General features: G+C 38.2%; 1 protein-coding gene and 1 pseudogene across 1 annotated transcript in view; both read left to right on the top strand.

Moving 5' to 3' along the window:
- The window catches only part of LOC102963738 (CGRP receptor component), a 61,058-nt gene extending 46,813 nt beyond the window's left edge, over nt 1–14,245 (top strand). Inside the window, exon 7 of the transcript XR_006212397.1 lies at nt 14,181–14,245. The gene's annotated coding sequence lies outside the window, so the exon portion shown is untranslated. The remainder of the gene's footprint in view (nt 1–14,180) is intronic.
- LOC102963460 lies at nt 201–869 on the top strand (annotated as a pseudogene).
- Nucleotides 14,246–15,041: the final 796 nt, after the last annotated feature.

Genomic DNA, 15,041 nt, shown 5'->3' with positions numbered 1-15,041 from the left:
AATCTATTTAGGTCTAAATTCTATTTTAGATTGCAGGAAAATTTTACATTTCTGTATTTGGGGCCTGAATTTAACCTCAGTTTTTGATAAAGCCAGGCAGGCTCTGGAAGGCTTAACCTTTATAGGAAACGTATTCTGTATAATATTCCTGCCACATTGACAACATTTAAGAATTAAGATACTTTACGGAGTGGACCAAGATGGTGGCTCCTGTGGATCTGGAATTGAAGAAGGCCTTCACAGAGTCAAGCCAAAGTTATTGACACTCAGCAGGTGAAGCTTGCAGACCTACAGATTGAACAGCTAAACAGAACAAAAAAGCATGCACATCTTACAGGTACAGAGATTATGACTTTGATAGAGGAGACTAACATGTATGAAGGTGTAGGAAGAATGTTTATTCTTCAGTCCAGGGAGGTAATTCACAATCAACTGCTAGAGAAACAGAAAATAGCAGAAGAAAAAATTAAAGAATTGGAACAGAAAAAATCCTACCTGGAGTAGAGTGTGAAGGAAGCTGAGGACAACATCCGGGAGATGCTGATGGCACGAAGGGCACAGTAGGAAACCTCTGATGGAAGCTTCCTGCCCCCTTCCATTCCTCGCCAGGGCAGAGGGGCCCGTGTGGGGAAACATCCTCTCTTCTGCCCTGATGGACTTCTTATTTGAATGATCTGGTGGCCCTATGCTTTCTACTTCACCCTGATCCCCTTTCCGACCCTGGCTTTGCCTGCCACCCTAGCCCAGGATACTCTTCTCCCCTGTGGGTGAGTCACGAACTCCCAGGAGAGGCAAGATGGGAGCCAGGACAGATAGGGGAGCTCTGCCCAAACCTATTAGTTATGCTGGTTAGACCAATAAAAGGCATCTGTCCGCCCCCCGCCCCCCACCCCCGCAAAAAAAAAAAGTAATTTACGTACAAAACTTAACCAGGATCACATCTAGGAAGGAGAGCTGGAGAGTCTGGGAATTTTACTTTCCATTTTACATCTTTCTGTGTGGTTTTAGTTTTTGACCATGTGACAGTTTTATTCTTAAAAAAAAAAAATATGTCCATTTGTTTATTGTTTATTGGCCTCTGTGAAAATTTCTGAATGTGTACTTGACAGTTGAATTATGTCCCAAACAGAGGCTGACACCCAGTCCAGTCACCCAAGGAGAGGCAGCTCTGAGGGCATCTGGAACAGGCACATGATTTTTAGTTCAATCTGTCTTCCTTTGTTATTCCAGACTTTCCTAGGCTCTTAGTTTTGTTTTGTCTGTTTGTTTTTGAGGGGAAAACCCTAGTTTTTGACCCAGGAAGATGTTTTAGTTATCTGTCAAGATACTTCTGAGCTTTTGAAAAATCGACTCCCAGTTACAGGTTTACCCAAATACTTCTCTTGCCCCCTTTTGCTTAAATGTTGCAGTATGATGCACTGTCCCCTCTGAGGACTTCCCCTTTATTCCTAAAGTAATGGGTACCATTTCCCTAAGTAATCATTGTGTGACTATACCATTTCTCAAGAGGTTATAGCCTAGTGAGAGGTGAGTAAATTAATGCTCCAGATATTCTTTGCTAAATTATTTTCTCCCCTGAAACTAAATTTAACACCCATTTGTGTAAATGGATCATTTCCACAAATGGATCATTTGTGTAAATGGATCAGTAAATTGTAAAACACATCACATACTCCGAAAAAAATTATCAACCTTATTTAATTTTGCAATGAATAAAGGGGATAAAAGGAAGTAAAACTGCCTAGGTATCCTTTTATATATTTTTTTAAATTCAGGGGTTTTGAGTATATCACAAGGTTGTACAACTATCACTCCTGCCTAATTCCAGAATCTTTTTCATCATCTCCAAAAGAAGCCCCATACCCACTAGCAGTCACTTTTCATTCACATTTCCCCATAGCCCCCTGACAACCACTCATCTTTCTACTATATATTTGCCTATTCTGGTCATTCCATATAAATTAAATCTGACTTCTTCCATTTAGCATATTTTCAAGGTTCAGCTATGTTGTGCCATTCCTTTTTATGGTGGAATAATGGTTTGTTGAATGGATGCACCATTTTTTCTTTTTCCTACTTTTATTTTTTTTTAATTTTTTTAATTTTTTTATTTTTTTATTTTTTAATATATGAAATTTACTGTCAAATTGGTTTCCATACAACACCCAGTGCTCATTCCAAAAGGTGCCCTCCTCAATACCCATCACCCACCCTGCCCTCCCTCCCACCCCCCATCAACCCTCAGTTTGTTCTCAGTTTTTAACAGTCTCTTATGCTTTGGCTGTCTCCCACTCTAACCTCTTTTTTTTTTTTCCTTCCCCTCCCCCATGGGTTTCTGTTACGTTTCTCAGGATCCACATAAGAGTGAAACCATATGGTATCTGTCTTTCTCTGAATGGCTTATTTCACTTAGCATCACACTCTCCAGTTCCATCCACGTTGCTACAAAAGGCCATATTTCATTTTTTCTCATTGCCATGTAGTATTCCATTGTGTATATAAACCACAATTTCTTGATCCATTCATCAGTTGATGGACATTTAGGCTCTTTCCATAATTTGGCTATTGTTGAGAGTGCTGCTATAAACATTGGGGTACAAGTGCCCCTATGCATCAGTACTCCTGTATCCCTTGGGTAAATTCCTAGCAGTGCTATTGCTGGGTCATAGGGTAGGTCTATTTTTAATTTTCTGAGGAACCTCCACACTGCTTTCCAGAGCGGCTGCACCAATTTGCATTCCCACCAACAGTGGATGCACCATTTTTTTTTTTTTTTTTTGGGATGCACCATTTTTTATCCATTCATCAGTTGGTGGATATTTGGGTTGTTTCTTTTTTTTTTTTTTTTTTTAACGTTTATTTATTTTTGAGACAGAGACAGAGCATGAACGGGGGAGGGTCACAGAGAGAAGGAGACACAGAATCTGAAACAGGCTCCAGGCTCTGAGCTGTCAGCACAGAGCCCGATGTGGGGCTCGAACCCACGGACCGTGAGATCATGACCTGAGCCGAAGTCGGACGCTTAACCGACTGAGCCACCCAGGCGCCCCTATTTGGGTTGTTTCTACTCTGGCTGTTACGAATATGCTGTTGTGAACAAATTTTTGTTGACCTGCGTTCCTCTCTCTCTTGCATATACCTAAAAGTGGAATTGTTAGGTCATATGATAACTCCATTTAACTGTTTGATGAATTGCCACACTGTTTTCCATAGCACCTGCACCATACCATGTTTCTACCAGCAGTGCATGATGGAATCCAATCTCTCTCTTGTTTGTTTTTTTTTAACGTTTATTGATTTTTGAGACAGAGACAGAGCGTGAACGGGGGAGGGTCACAGAGAGAGGGAGACACAGAATCTGAAACAGGATCAATCTCTCTCTTGTTTTTGTCCCTCGTATTGATTATAACCATCCTAGTGGTTGTGAAGTGCTGTCTCAGTGTGGTTTCGATCTGTAATTTCCTAATGGCTATTAAAGTTGAGTATCTATCTTTTCATGTCCTTACTTGTGGATATTTATATATTCTTTGAAGAAATGCCTATTGAAAGTCTTTGCACTTAAGAAAAAACATTATTTTTTCAAGGAGTTTTAGATTCACAGTGAAATTGAGCAGAAAGTACAAAGAATTCCCATATAGGCCCTTGCCCTCCTTGCGCCCCCCCCCCCCCCCCCCCCCCCCCCCCGCCAACAGCTTCCCCTATTAACATCTGCACTAGTATGGTGTGTTCATTAAATTGATGAACCAATGTTGATCTACTTTTACTACGTAAAGTCCCTAGTTTACATTAGGGTTCATTCTTTGTGTTGTACAGTAGAGAGTGCAGGAGTGCATGCATAGACTGGGTTTTGACAAGTACATAAATCTATTATGCTATTATCAGAATATTTTCTGAAAACACCTTGTGCTCCACTGTTCATTTCCTCCCTTTCCCCAAATCCCTTACAATCACTGGTATTTTTACCGTCCCCATAGTTTTGCCTTTTTCAGAATGTCATATAGTTGGAACCATAGAGGATGTGGCCTTTACAGATTGGATTTTTCACTTAGCAGTAGGTGTTTAGGGTTACTCCATGTCATTTCATAGCATGATAGCTCATTTCTTTTTATTATTGAATAATATTCCATTGTCTAGATGTACCAGTTTGTTTACTGTTTCACTTACTGAAGGTCAACCTGGGGTGCCTGGGTGCCTCAGGTGGTAAGTGTCTGTCTGTTGATTTCGGCACAGGTTGTGGCCTCGCGGTTCATGGGATGGAGCCCTGTGTTGGGCTCTGTGCTGACAGCGCAGAGCCTGCTTGGGATTCTCTCTGTCTCCCTCTACCCCTCCCCCACCCACACTTGCTTTCTCTCAATTAATAAACTTAAAAGTCATCTTAATTTCTTCTGGGTTTTGGTAATTATCCAAAAAAGCTGCTATAAACATTTGTGTCCACATTTGTGTGGCAGAAGTTTTCAGCTCATTTTCGTAAATACCAAGGAACATAATAGCTGGATCATAGGGTAAGAGTATGTTTTTAGTTTTGTAAGAAACTGCCTTACTGTCTTACAAAGTGACTGTACCATTTTGCAGCAGTGAATGAGAGTTCTTTTTGTTCATGTCCTCACCAGAATTTGGTGGTATCTGTGTTTTAAATTTTGGCCATTCTAATCTGTAGTGGTATCACATTGTTTTAAATTGCAGTTCCCGAAAGTCATAGAACATTCATATTTTTATAAGTTTAGCTGTGAGATGATGATGTGAGTCAGAGTCAGAAGCTTAACCGACTGAGCTAACCCAGATGATCTCTTGCCCATTTTTAAATTAGGTTGTTCTCTTTTTGTTGAAATTTAAGTGGTTTTTAAAATATATTTTGTAGGGGTGCCTGGGTGGCTCAGTTGGTTGAGCATCCGACTTCAGCTCAGGTCATGATCTCGCGGTTTGTGAGTTCGAGCCCCATGTTGGGCTCTGTGCTGACAGCTTGGAGCCTGGGGCCTGCTTCAGATTCTGTGTCTCTCTCTCTGCCCCTCCCTCACTCACACTCTGTCTCTCTCTCCTTCAAAATAAATAAACATTGAAAAAAAGTTAAAAAAAATAAATAAAATATATTTTGTATACTGGACCTTTATCAGATAAATATTTTGCAAATATTTTCTCCCAGTCCATGACTTGTCTTTTTATTCTCTTAACAGCCTTTTACAGAACAAAAGTTTTTAATTTTAATGAAGTCCAACCTGTCCTTTTCTTTCATGGATCATGGTTTTGATGTTGTAACTAAAAAGTTATGAAGCCTAGGTTGTCATCATGAAGTCACCTAGATTTTCTCCTATGTTATGTTTTGGAGGTTTAAAGCTTTGTATTTCACATTTAGGTCTGATTCGTTTTGAGTGAATTTTTGCAAAAGATGTGAGGTCTGTGTCAACTTTTATTTTTTTGGCATGTGAATATCCAGTTGCTCCAACACCGTTGGTTGAAAAGACTGTCCTTTTCTCCATCCAATTGCTTTCGATCCTTTGTCAAAGATCAGTTGACTCTCTTTGTATGGTTATTTTTGGCCTCTATTCTGTTCTGTTCCATTGATTTATTTGTGTACTCTTTCACCAATATCACTCTGTCCTGATTATTGATTGTAGCTTTGTATTAAGTCCTGAAGTCATGTAGTGTCAGTCCTTCAGGAGAACTTAACCCTTTTTTAATTGAGTTGTCTTTATTGTTGAGTTGCAAAATTTCTTTATATATTTTGGATACTAAACCCTTTCAGATATATAATATATAATTATTTTCTGTAATTTTTTTGGTGTTATTTTCACTTTCTTGATGGTGTCCTTTGAAGCACATTAGGTTTTAATTTTGATGAAGCCCGATGTATCTTTTTTCTTTGGTTCCCTATGACTTGGGTATATCGTATCTAAGAATCCATTGCCTAAATCAAGATCGTATTTACTCTGTAACTTCTAAAAATTTTATACATTTAGGTCTTCATCCATTTTTAGTTAATTTTTATATATGGTGTGAAGAAGGGGTCCAACTTCACCTTTTTGCATGTGAATATCCATTTGTCCTAGTACCATTTGTTGAAACCTATTTCCCTCCAAGTATTCTGTCCCTGAAAAGAAAGTGATTACTAAGTTTCATCAGTCAGGTCCTATGGACTACTTAGTTATTTGTCATCTTGGGCCCTTATTAAATATGATAATTTACAGCAGCCTCTAGCCCCTTTAGACTTCACTGTATTGTTTAGAAGAGGGGTCTGCAAACTGTTTTGTAAAGGAGCAGATAATATTTTAGGCTTTGTAGGTCATAGGATTACTGTCACAGCTATTTAATTCTGATATTACAACATGAAAGCAGCTATGGATAATTTATAAATAGAGGACTGTGACTGTTCCAGTAAAACTGCAAAACCAGGCAACAGGCTACTATTTGCTGATCCCTTGTTTAGATGGTTCTGGAGTCATGAGGTCTTCAGTGTGGCTTATTTTTCTGCAAGACATCTGGGATTTTTCTATAAATGCTACAAGGGCTGCCATGCCCAATCCTGGTTGAGATTCTACCTACTAGCATGATACAGAAATCTCATGGAGTGTGTTTACTTTTGACTGCCTTATCTACCGCATGCAAGGAGGTTGCCTTAAGGATTCTGTGCTTCGTCACAACTACTATAATTTTGGGTATCTAGTTCAACAAAGTTTTGTTGAACACACAGTATGTGCCAGGATCAGTGCTGTATATTTTGGCCACATAGTCAAGCCTCAAGCTGCATATTGCCTACAAGATACTAACCTGTCTGTTTCCTCTCTGATCTATTGTGTACCCTGCCTGTGCTTAATATCCTAAAGTACTTTTTCTTTACATCATATCATCAGCTCAAAAATTGGAAGTCTTTCTATAGCACTGAGAATAAAAATTCTGTAGTGACATCAACAAAATGGAGGGCTAGGAAGCTCTCGTTCTCCCACAGAGACCATGAAAACAACCAAAATCCAGCTAAAATGAGCTTATGGGAGCTCAGGAAAACAGTCACATCTACAGTAACCAAGTGAATGTCAGATCAAGAAAAAGCTACATTCAAAATGGTAAGAAAATTCATGAAAGTTTTGCTTACCCTTGTCCCTCCACCTCTGGGCAATCTCAATCTGGCAGTGGCAGCAGCCCATTTTCCAACACCCTCCCTCCCCCACCTTAAACTGAAGGGAACAGAACAAATCTTACTTGCAATGTTCTAACTTGTCTGGGGGCTGCCTAAAGGACTAGTTTCTTTTCCCCATAATTGGAGTTCTGCAAAGGAAACGTGGCAGAAAGTGGCAGGAACTGCTCATAACATCTCTAGAAAGACTATGATTCACAGACATCTGGGGCAAGACATTGAAGGTGGAGATGCGATAGATAATCTGAGGCCCCAAGGAGAAATTGGAGTGAAACTGGGAAATGAAGACATAAAAGCAGCATGTATAGGGAGGAGCTGTAAACAGGTACACAAATCCAGGTGAGATGCAGGCTAAAACACCTGAAGACTTAGTTTTCTCCTTTGATCCCGAAGCTCAGAACATATCCTACTAATTAGTAAAAGAATACACTGGTCTGCAAAGACTGGGAGAAGTGGCTGTTTTTCACCTGCCCAATTTTCTACCAAAGAAAGTAAACACAAGAAGCAGGATAACCTGCGCCTATTCAAAAGAAGAAAATGAAGTGGCAGGAATCTTCCCTGAAGAAATGCAGGCATCAGAATTATTAGATAAAGGCTTTAAAATAACTGTGAAATATGCTCAAGCGGTTAAAATGAACAAAAAAACTAAAGGAAGTTAGGAAAACAGTAAATCAATAAAATGAGAACAGTAACAAAGAGAAATTATAAAAAGGATCCAAACAAACTTTGGAGCTGAAAAACAATAATAGGAAATTTCATTGTAAGGGTCAACAACAGATTTGAGCAGACAGAAGAATCAGCAAACTTGAAAGTAGCACAGTTGAAATTACCTTGTCTGAGGAGCAAAAAGAAAAAGAATGAAGAAACAAACACCTTGAGGGACTTAGGGAATGTCTTCAAAAGGACAAATATCAACATATAAGAGCACGACAAGAGAGACAAAGAGAAAGAGATTATATGAAGAAATAACAGCCAAAAATTACCCAAATTTGAAGAAAGGCAATGTAAGGAGCAAAAATTTAAATTCCCAAGTAGGAGAAACCTCAAAAGACCCACAGCAAGACACATTAAAATCAAACCATAGGAAGACAGAAAACGGAATGGAAACCAGCAAGAGAAAGGTGGTCTGTCGCCTACAGAGACCCTCAACAATGTTATCAGCCACTTTCTTAGCAGAAACCTTCGAGGCCAGAAGAGAATGGGACAATGTCTTTAAAGTGTTGAGAGAAAAAAACCCCAATGTGAATTCTATACCTGGCAAAATTGTCCATCAAAACAAGAGAGACCCACCTCACACCCATTAGGATGGCTTCTATCAAACCAAACAGAAAATAACAAGTGTGGAGAAATTGGAACCCTCGTGCACTGTTGATGGGAATGTAAAATGGCTTAGCAGTCCAAAAACAGCAAGACACATCCTCAGAAAATTAAACAGTATTACCATATGATCCAGCAATTTTCCACCTCTGGGTATATACTCAAAGAATTAAAAGCAAGCTCTCAAAGACATATTTGTACACCCATGTTCATAGCAGTATTATTCACAATTCCCTAATCAAGGAAGCAAACCAAGTGTCCATTGGCAGATTAATGGGTAAACAAAATGTGGTATACACACTCAATGAAATACTAGTCAGCTTTAAAAAGGAAGAAAAATCTAACACATGGTACAACATGGATGAATCTTGAGGCTATTATGCTAAGTGAAATAAACCAGTCACAAAAAAAATACTGCATGGTTCTACTTATATGAGATACCTAGAATATAGCCAAACTCATGAACACAAAAGTAGAACGGTAGTTGTCACGGACTGAGGGGAGGAAATGATGGGTTACTGTTGTATAATGGGCTTACAGTTTCAGTTTTGCAAGATGAAAAGAGTTCTGGAAATAGGTTGCACAATAATGTGAATATATTAACACTAATGAGCTGTACACTTAAAGTGGTGAAGATAGCAAATTTTATATTTTTATCACATTTTAAAAATATTTTGGGAGGTACCTGGGTGGCTCAGTCAGTTGAGTGACCAACTCTTGGTTTCAACAAAGGTCATGAGTTCATGTTTCATGGGTTCAAGCCCCGCATCATGCTCTGTACTGATGGTGCAGAGCCTGCTGGGGATTCTCTCCCCCTCTCTCTGTTCCTCCCCCTCTCATGTTCTCTCAAAATAAATAAACATTAAAAAGATATTTTTAATGAGGGAGAAATTAAGACTTTCCTAGATAGACAAAAGCTGAAGGAGTTTATTACCACTAGATCTGACCTACAAGAAATTCTCAGGAAAGAACTTTAGGTTGAAATGAGAGGACTCTGGGTAGTAATTCAACATCATATGAAGATATAAAGCTCTCCAGCAAAGGTAAATACATGGGCAAATATAAAAACCAGTATTGTAATTTTGGTTTATAATTTTGTTTTTTATTCTTTTATAGGATTTAAAAGAGAAAAGCATAAAAAATCATAAGCCTATGTTAAAAGGTGCCCATTATACAAAGATGTAATTTGTGACATCAGTAACATAAAGTGTGGAGAGGGGTAGAGGTAGAGCGGTAAAAGTGGTTTTGTTTGTGATTAAAAAAAATGTTTTAAATGTTTGTTCATTTTTGAGAGAGACAGAGAGAGACAGAGCATGAATGGGGAAGGAGCACAGGAAGAAAGGGAGACACAGGATCCAAAGCAGGTACCAGGCTCTAAGCTCAGTCCGACTCGGGGCTTGAACTCACAAACTGAGCTGAGCTGAAGTCTGATGCTTAACCAACTGAGCCATCCAGGTGCCCCCCCCACCTTTTTCTTTTAAAATTTTTAACAATTTATTTTTGAGAGACAGAGACAGATCAAGAGCAGGGGAGGGGCACAGAGAGAAAGGGAGACACAGGATCCAAAGCAGTGGTTTGTGATTTAAATTTGTATCAATGAAAATAGATTCTTATAACATTAGGATGTTATGTATAATCCCCACGATAACCACAAGTAAAATATTTCAAAACTACACAAAAGGAAATGAGAAAGGAATTAAAATATGTCACAAAAACAATAAAAATTGGGGCGCCTGGGTGGCTCAGCCGGTTGAGCATCCGACTTCAGCCCAGGTCATGATCCCAGGCTTCGCGGGTTTGAGCCCCATGTCGGGCTCTGTGCTGACCGGCTCTGTGGTTCAGATTCTGTGTCTGTCTCTCTCTCTGCCCCTCCCCTACTCTGTCTCTTGGTCTCCCAAAAATAAACATTAAAAAAAATTTTTTTTTAAAACAGTAAAAGTCAACTAAACAAAAAGGAAGGTGGCAATTAAAGAAATGAGGGACAAAAAAAGCTATTAGACATACAGAAACAAACAACAAAAGGGCAAAAGTAAGTTCTTCCCTATCAGCAATCACTTTATTTTTTAATTAATTAATTTAGTTACTGTTTAATTTACATCCAAGTTAGCATACAGTGCAGCAATGATTTCAGGAGTATATTCCTTAATGCCCCTTACCCATGTAGCCCCCCCACCACAACCCCTCCAGCAACCTCTGTTCTCTATATTTAAGAGTCTCTTATATTTTGTTCCCCTCCCTGTTTTTATATTATTTTTGCTCCCCGTCCCTTATGTTCATTTGTTTAGTATCTTAGGTTCCTCATATGAGTGACATCATATGATATTTGTCTTTCTTTGACCATTTTCGCTTAACATGATACCCTCTGGTTCTATCCATGTAGTTGCAAATGGCAAGATTTCATTCTTTTTGATCACAGAGTAATACTGCATTATATATATATATATATATATATATATATACCACATCTTCTTTATCCATTCATCCATCGCTGGACATTTAGGCTCTTTCCATACTTCGGCTATTGTCGATAGTGCTGCTATAAACATAGGGGTGAATGTACCCCTTCTAAACAGCACACCCGTATCCCTTGGATAAATACCTAGTAGTGCAATGGCTGGGTCATGGGATGGTTCTATTTTTAATTTTTTGAGGAACCTCCATACTGTTTTCCAGAGTGGCTGCACCAGTTTGCATTCCCGCCAGAAGTTATCAGCAATTACTTTAAATGTAAACAGATTAAACTCCTTGACTTAAAGGCACAATTTGACAGAATAGATTTTTAAAGCATGATTCAACTGTTCAGCGCTGTTTCCAAGTGACTCCCTTTAGATCTAAGGACACAAATAGAGTAAAAATGAAAGGATAGGAAAAGATATTTCATGCAAATAGTAACCAAACAAGAGCAGTAGTGAACATACTGATATAAGACAAAATAAACTTTACATTTTTAAAAGATTATAAAAGACAAAGATAGATTAATAAAAGATTCAATACAGCAAGAAGATATAACAATTAAAAACATGTATGTACTTAATAACAAAACATCAAAATATTTGAAGCAAAACTGACAGAATTGAAGAGAGAAATAGATAGCTCTAGAGTAATAGTCGGTGATTTCAGTGCCACTTTCTTTTTCTTTTATTTTTTTAAATTTACATCTAAATTAGTTAGCATATAGTGCAACAATGATTTCAGGAGTAGATTCCTTAGTGCCCCTTACCCATTTAGCCCATCCCCCCTCCGACAACCCCTCCAGTAACCCTCAGTTTGTTCTCCATATTTATGAGTCTCTTCTGTTCTGTCCCCCTCCCTGTTTTTATATTATTTTTATTTCCCTTCCCTTATGTTCATCTGTTTTGTCTCTTTAAAAAAAATTTTTTTTTAATATGTATTCATTTTTGAGAGAGAGAGACAGGGTGTGAGTGGGGAAGGGGCAGAGAGAGGGAGACACAGAATCTGAAGCAGGCTCCAGGCTCTGAGCTGTCAGCACAGAGTCCAACATGGGGCTGGAACCCACGGAATGCAAGATCATGACCTGAGCTGAAGTCGGATGCTTAACTGACTGAGCCACCCAGGCGTCCCCATCTGTTTTGTCTCTTAAAGTCCTCATGTGAGTGAAGTCATATGATTTTTGTCTTTCTCTGACTGACTAATTTCACTTAGCATAACACCCTCCAGTTCCATCCACGTAGTTGCAAATGGCAAGATTTCATTCTTTTAGATTTCCAAGTAATACTCCATTGTGTGTGTGTGTGTATATATATATATATATATATCACATCTTCTTTATCCATTCATCCATCGATGGACATGTGGGCTCTTTCCATACTTTGGCTATTGTCGATAGTGCTGCTATAAACATGGGGGTGCATGTGTCCCTTTGAAACAGCACACCTGTATCCCATGGATAAATGCCTAGTAGTGCAGTTGCTGTGTCGTAGGGTAGTTCTATTTTTAGTTTTTTGAGGAACCTCCATACTGTTTTCCAGAGTGGCTGCAGCAGCTTGCATTCCCATCAGTACCACTTTCAATAATGATAGAACCCCAGACAGAATCAATAAGGAAATAAAGGACCTGAACAATACTATAAGCCAGTTGAACATAGCAGACATGTAGACACTACCAACAGGAGCAGAATACATAATTTTTTCAAGTACACATGGAGCATTCTCTAGTAAACACCATAGGTTAGATAGGCCACAAGACAAGTCTTAATACATTTTTAAAACTACTGAAATTATATAAAGTATGTTGTCCTATTACAATGGAATGAAATTAGAAATCAACAGAAGGAGAACTGAAAAATTCTCAATTATGTAGAAATTAAATAACACAGTCTTTAAAAACCAATTGGTCAGGGCGCTTGGGTGGCTCAGTCGGTTAAGCGTCTGACTTCAGCTCAGGTCATCATCTCGCGGTTGGTGGTGTTGAGCCGCATCAGGCTCTGTGCTGACAGCTCAGAGCCTGCTTGGGTTTTCCTCCCTCTCTCTCTGCCCCTCTGCCAGTCATTCTCTATCTCTCTCTCAAACTAAATAAAAATAAACTTAAAAAAATAAAATCCTTAAAAAAGACGTTATACTAAGTGAAATAAGCCAGAAACAAAAGGACAACTGTTACATCATTCCACTTATACGGGATACTTGAACAGCCAAATTTGTAGAGGTAAAAAGTAGAGTGGTAGGGGCCAGGGGCTGGGCAGAGAGGGAAATGGGGAGTTAACTATTTCATGGGTACAGAATTTATTTGGGGAAGATGAAAAAGTTCTGGAGATGATGGTGGTGAATGTACTTAATGCCACTGACCTGTACGCTTAAAAATAGTGAAAATGGTAAATTTATGTTATGTGTATTTTACCCCAGTAAAAACATTTTTTTAGAAAACCAGGGTATGGAAGACAGAAGAAACAGATATGTTAACAAGAAATATTGGTGTAGTTAAAACTGAGCACCACTTTGGCTCTGAGCCTCCTGGAACCAAGAGAAAAGATGTATTCCTCTCACAGTGCCAAGAATGTGCTGAATGGTTCAGTAGTTTAATGGAAACTATTGCACTGGTTCAAGTTATAGCAGCTAAAATTCTGAACTATATACACGCATAAGTAGATCATGATAGTAGAAAGTTAAATATTGAATACAAAAATACATAGACCAAAATTCAGAGATTATGATTCTTTGGTTAATAGAGGGAACAAGGATTTTTAGAAAGTAATATGTATTCAGAGTCTTCATTTTCTGTCCTATAGATTAGTGATTTTTACACTGTATTCTATTCAACCCTTAAATTACTAAGAACTTTAGAAGCCAATTCCTGGATCTCAAGATCAGACAAAAGAGTAGGATTGTAATAGGCACCCTTTCCAATACAATCAGACCAATCATGCTTCAGATTTCCTCCAGAATAGGGTCATATTACTGTAGTTATATGTTGAAAACCACTTAAGAGAATATATCCTTGAATTAAGATTGAAATCTTATTACTTAGGAGTATAAAGCTCAATATTTTGTTTGTTTTTAGAATATCAGGTGTACTGTTTGCCTAAATAATATTAAAAAGTAAAACTGTATATTAATATGCAATGCATGCATGTCTTTGAAAAACATTAAAGGTATTTTATTTTGCTACTGTGACCAAGGGAAATTAAGATTTAGAAAAATATAGATTGTAGTATCGTTCGTTCCAAAAATGGTTCTAGGCATATGAAATACAAAAATAATTTAGAGTATCTCTGTTTTTAAAGGCACTCATAGTCCACTGAGAGATAATATGCTGGCTCTTCTAATACTGCTTAATAAATACCAAGAGAAAGGAAAACATACTATGGAAACACATAACATGGAGATTGCTCCAGGAAAGAGGGAGTATCACAGAAATGTACGTAGAATAAATAAAACCTTTGAACTATCTCAAATGTTGAGTGGAAGTTAGCCATGTATTATGGGTTGAATTGTGTTCCCTACAAAAAACATATTTTGGCGTTCTAATATAGTACCTCAGAATGTGACCTTATTTTGGACATAGGGTTCTTTACATAGGTAATCAAATTAAAATGGAGTCATTAGGGTGGGTGCTAATCCAATACGCTGAAAGCTTTATAAAAGGGAAATTTGAACGCAGAGATACAAGTACAGAAAAGATCATGTGAAGAGACACATGTGGAAGATAGCCATGGACTGCGAAGCAGAGAGCTCTTAGAAGAAACCAACCCCCTTGACATCTGTAAATTGGTGAATGTAATTGATTTGGGACTTCTAGCCTCCAGAACTGTGAGACAATAAATTTGGTGTTAATTCTTTTTTAGCAAAAAGGATAAAAATCTAAGCATTTAACCCTAGCATTCTAGGTCATTCCACAATCTGTCTCTTGATAAAATTTCCAACTTTATTAGTCCCCTGCACAACTCTTCATTCCAGCTGAATGGCTTCACTCATTTATTTACTCAACAAGCTTTTGATGTCTACCATGCAAGGCTTAGAGCTGAGTAGTGAAGTATAACATGACTCTGACATCCAGAGTCTGTCTAAAGGAAGTTTTATATTCTAGGGGGAGAGATGCTAGATGACCAATTTCACAACTCACCATTTAATTATAGCTATGGTAA

The sequence above is a fragment of the Panthera tigris genome, chromosome E3 (genome assembly GCF_018350195.1).
Source record: "Panthera tigris isolate Pti1 chromosome E3, P.tigris_Pti1_mat1.1, whole genome shotgun sequence".
In the NCBI taxonomy this organism is placed as follows: Eukaryota; Metazoa; Chordata; class Mammalia; order Carnivora; family Felidae; genus Panthera; species Panthera tigris.
This window is presented reverse-complemented; position numbering and strand designations above follow the sequence as displayed.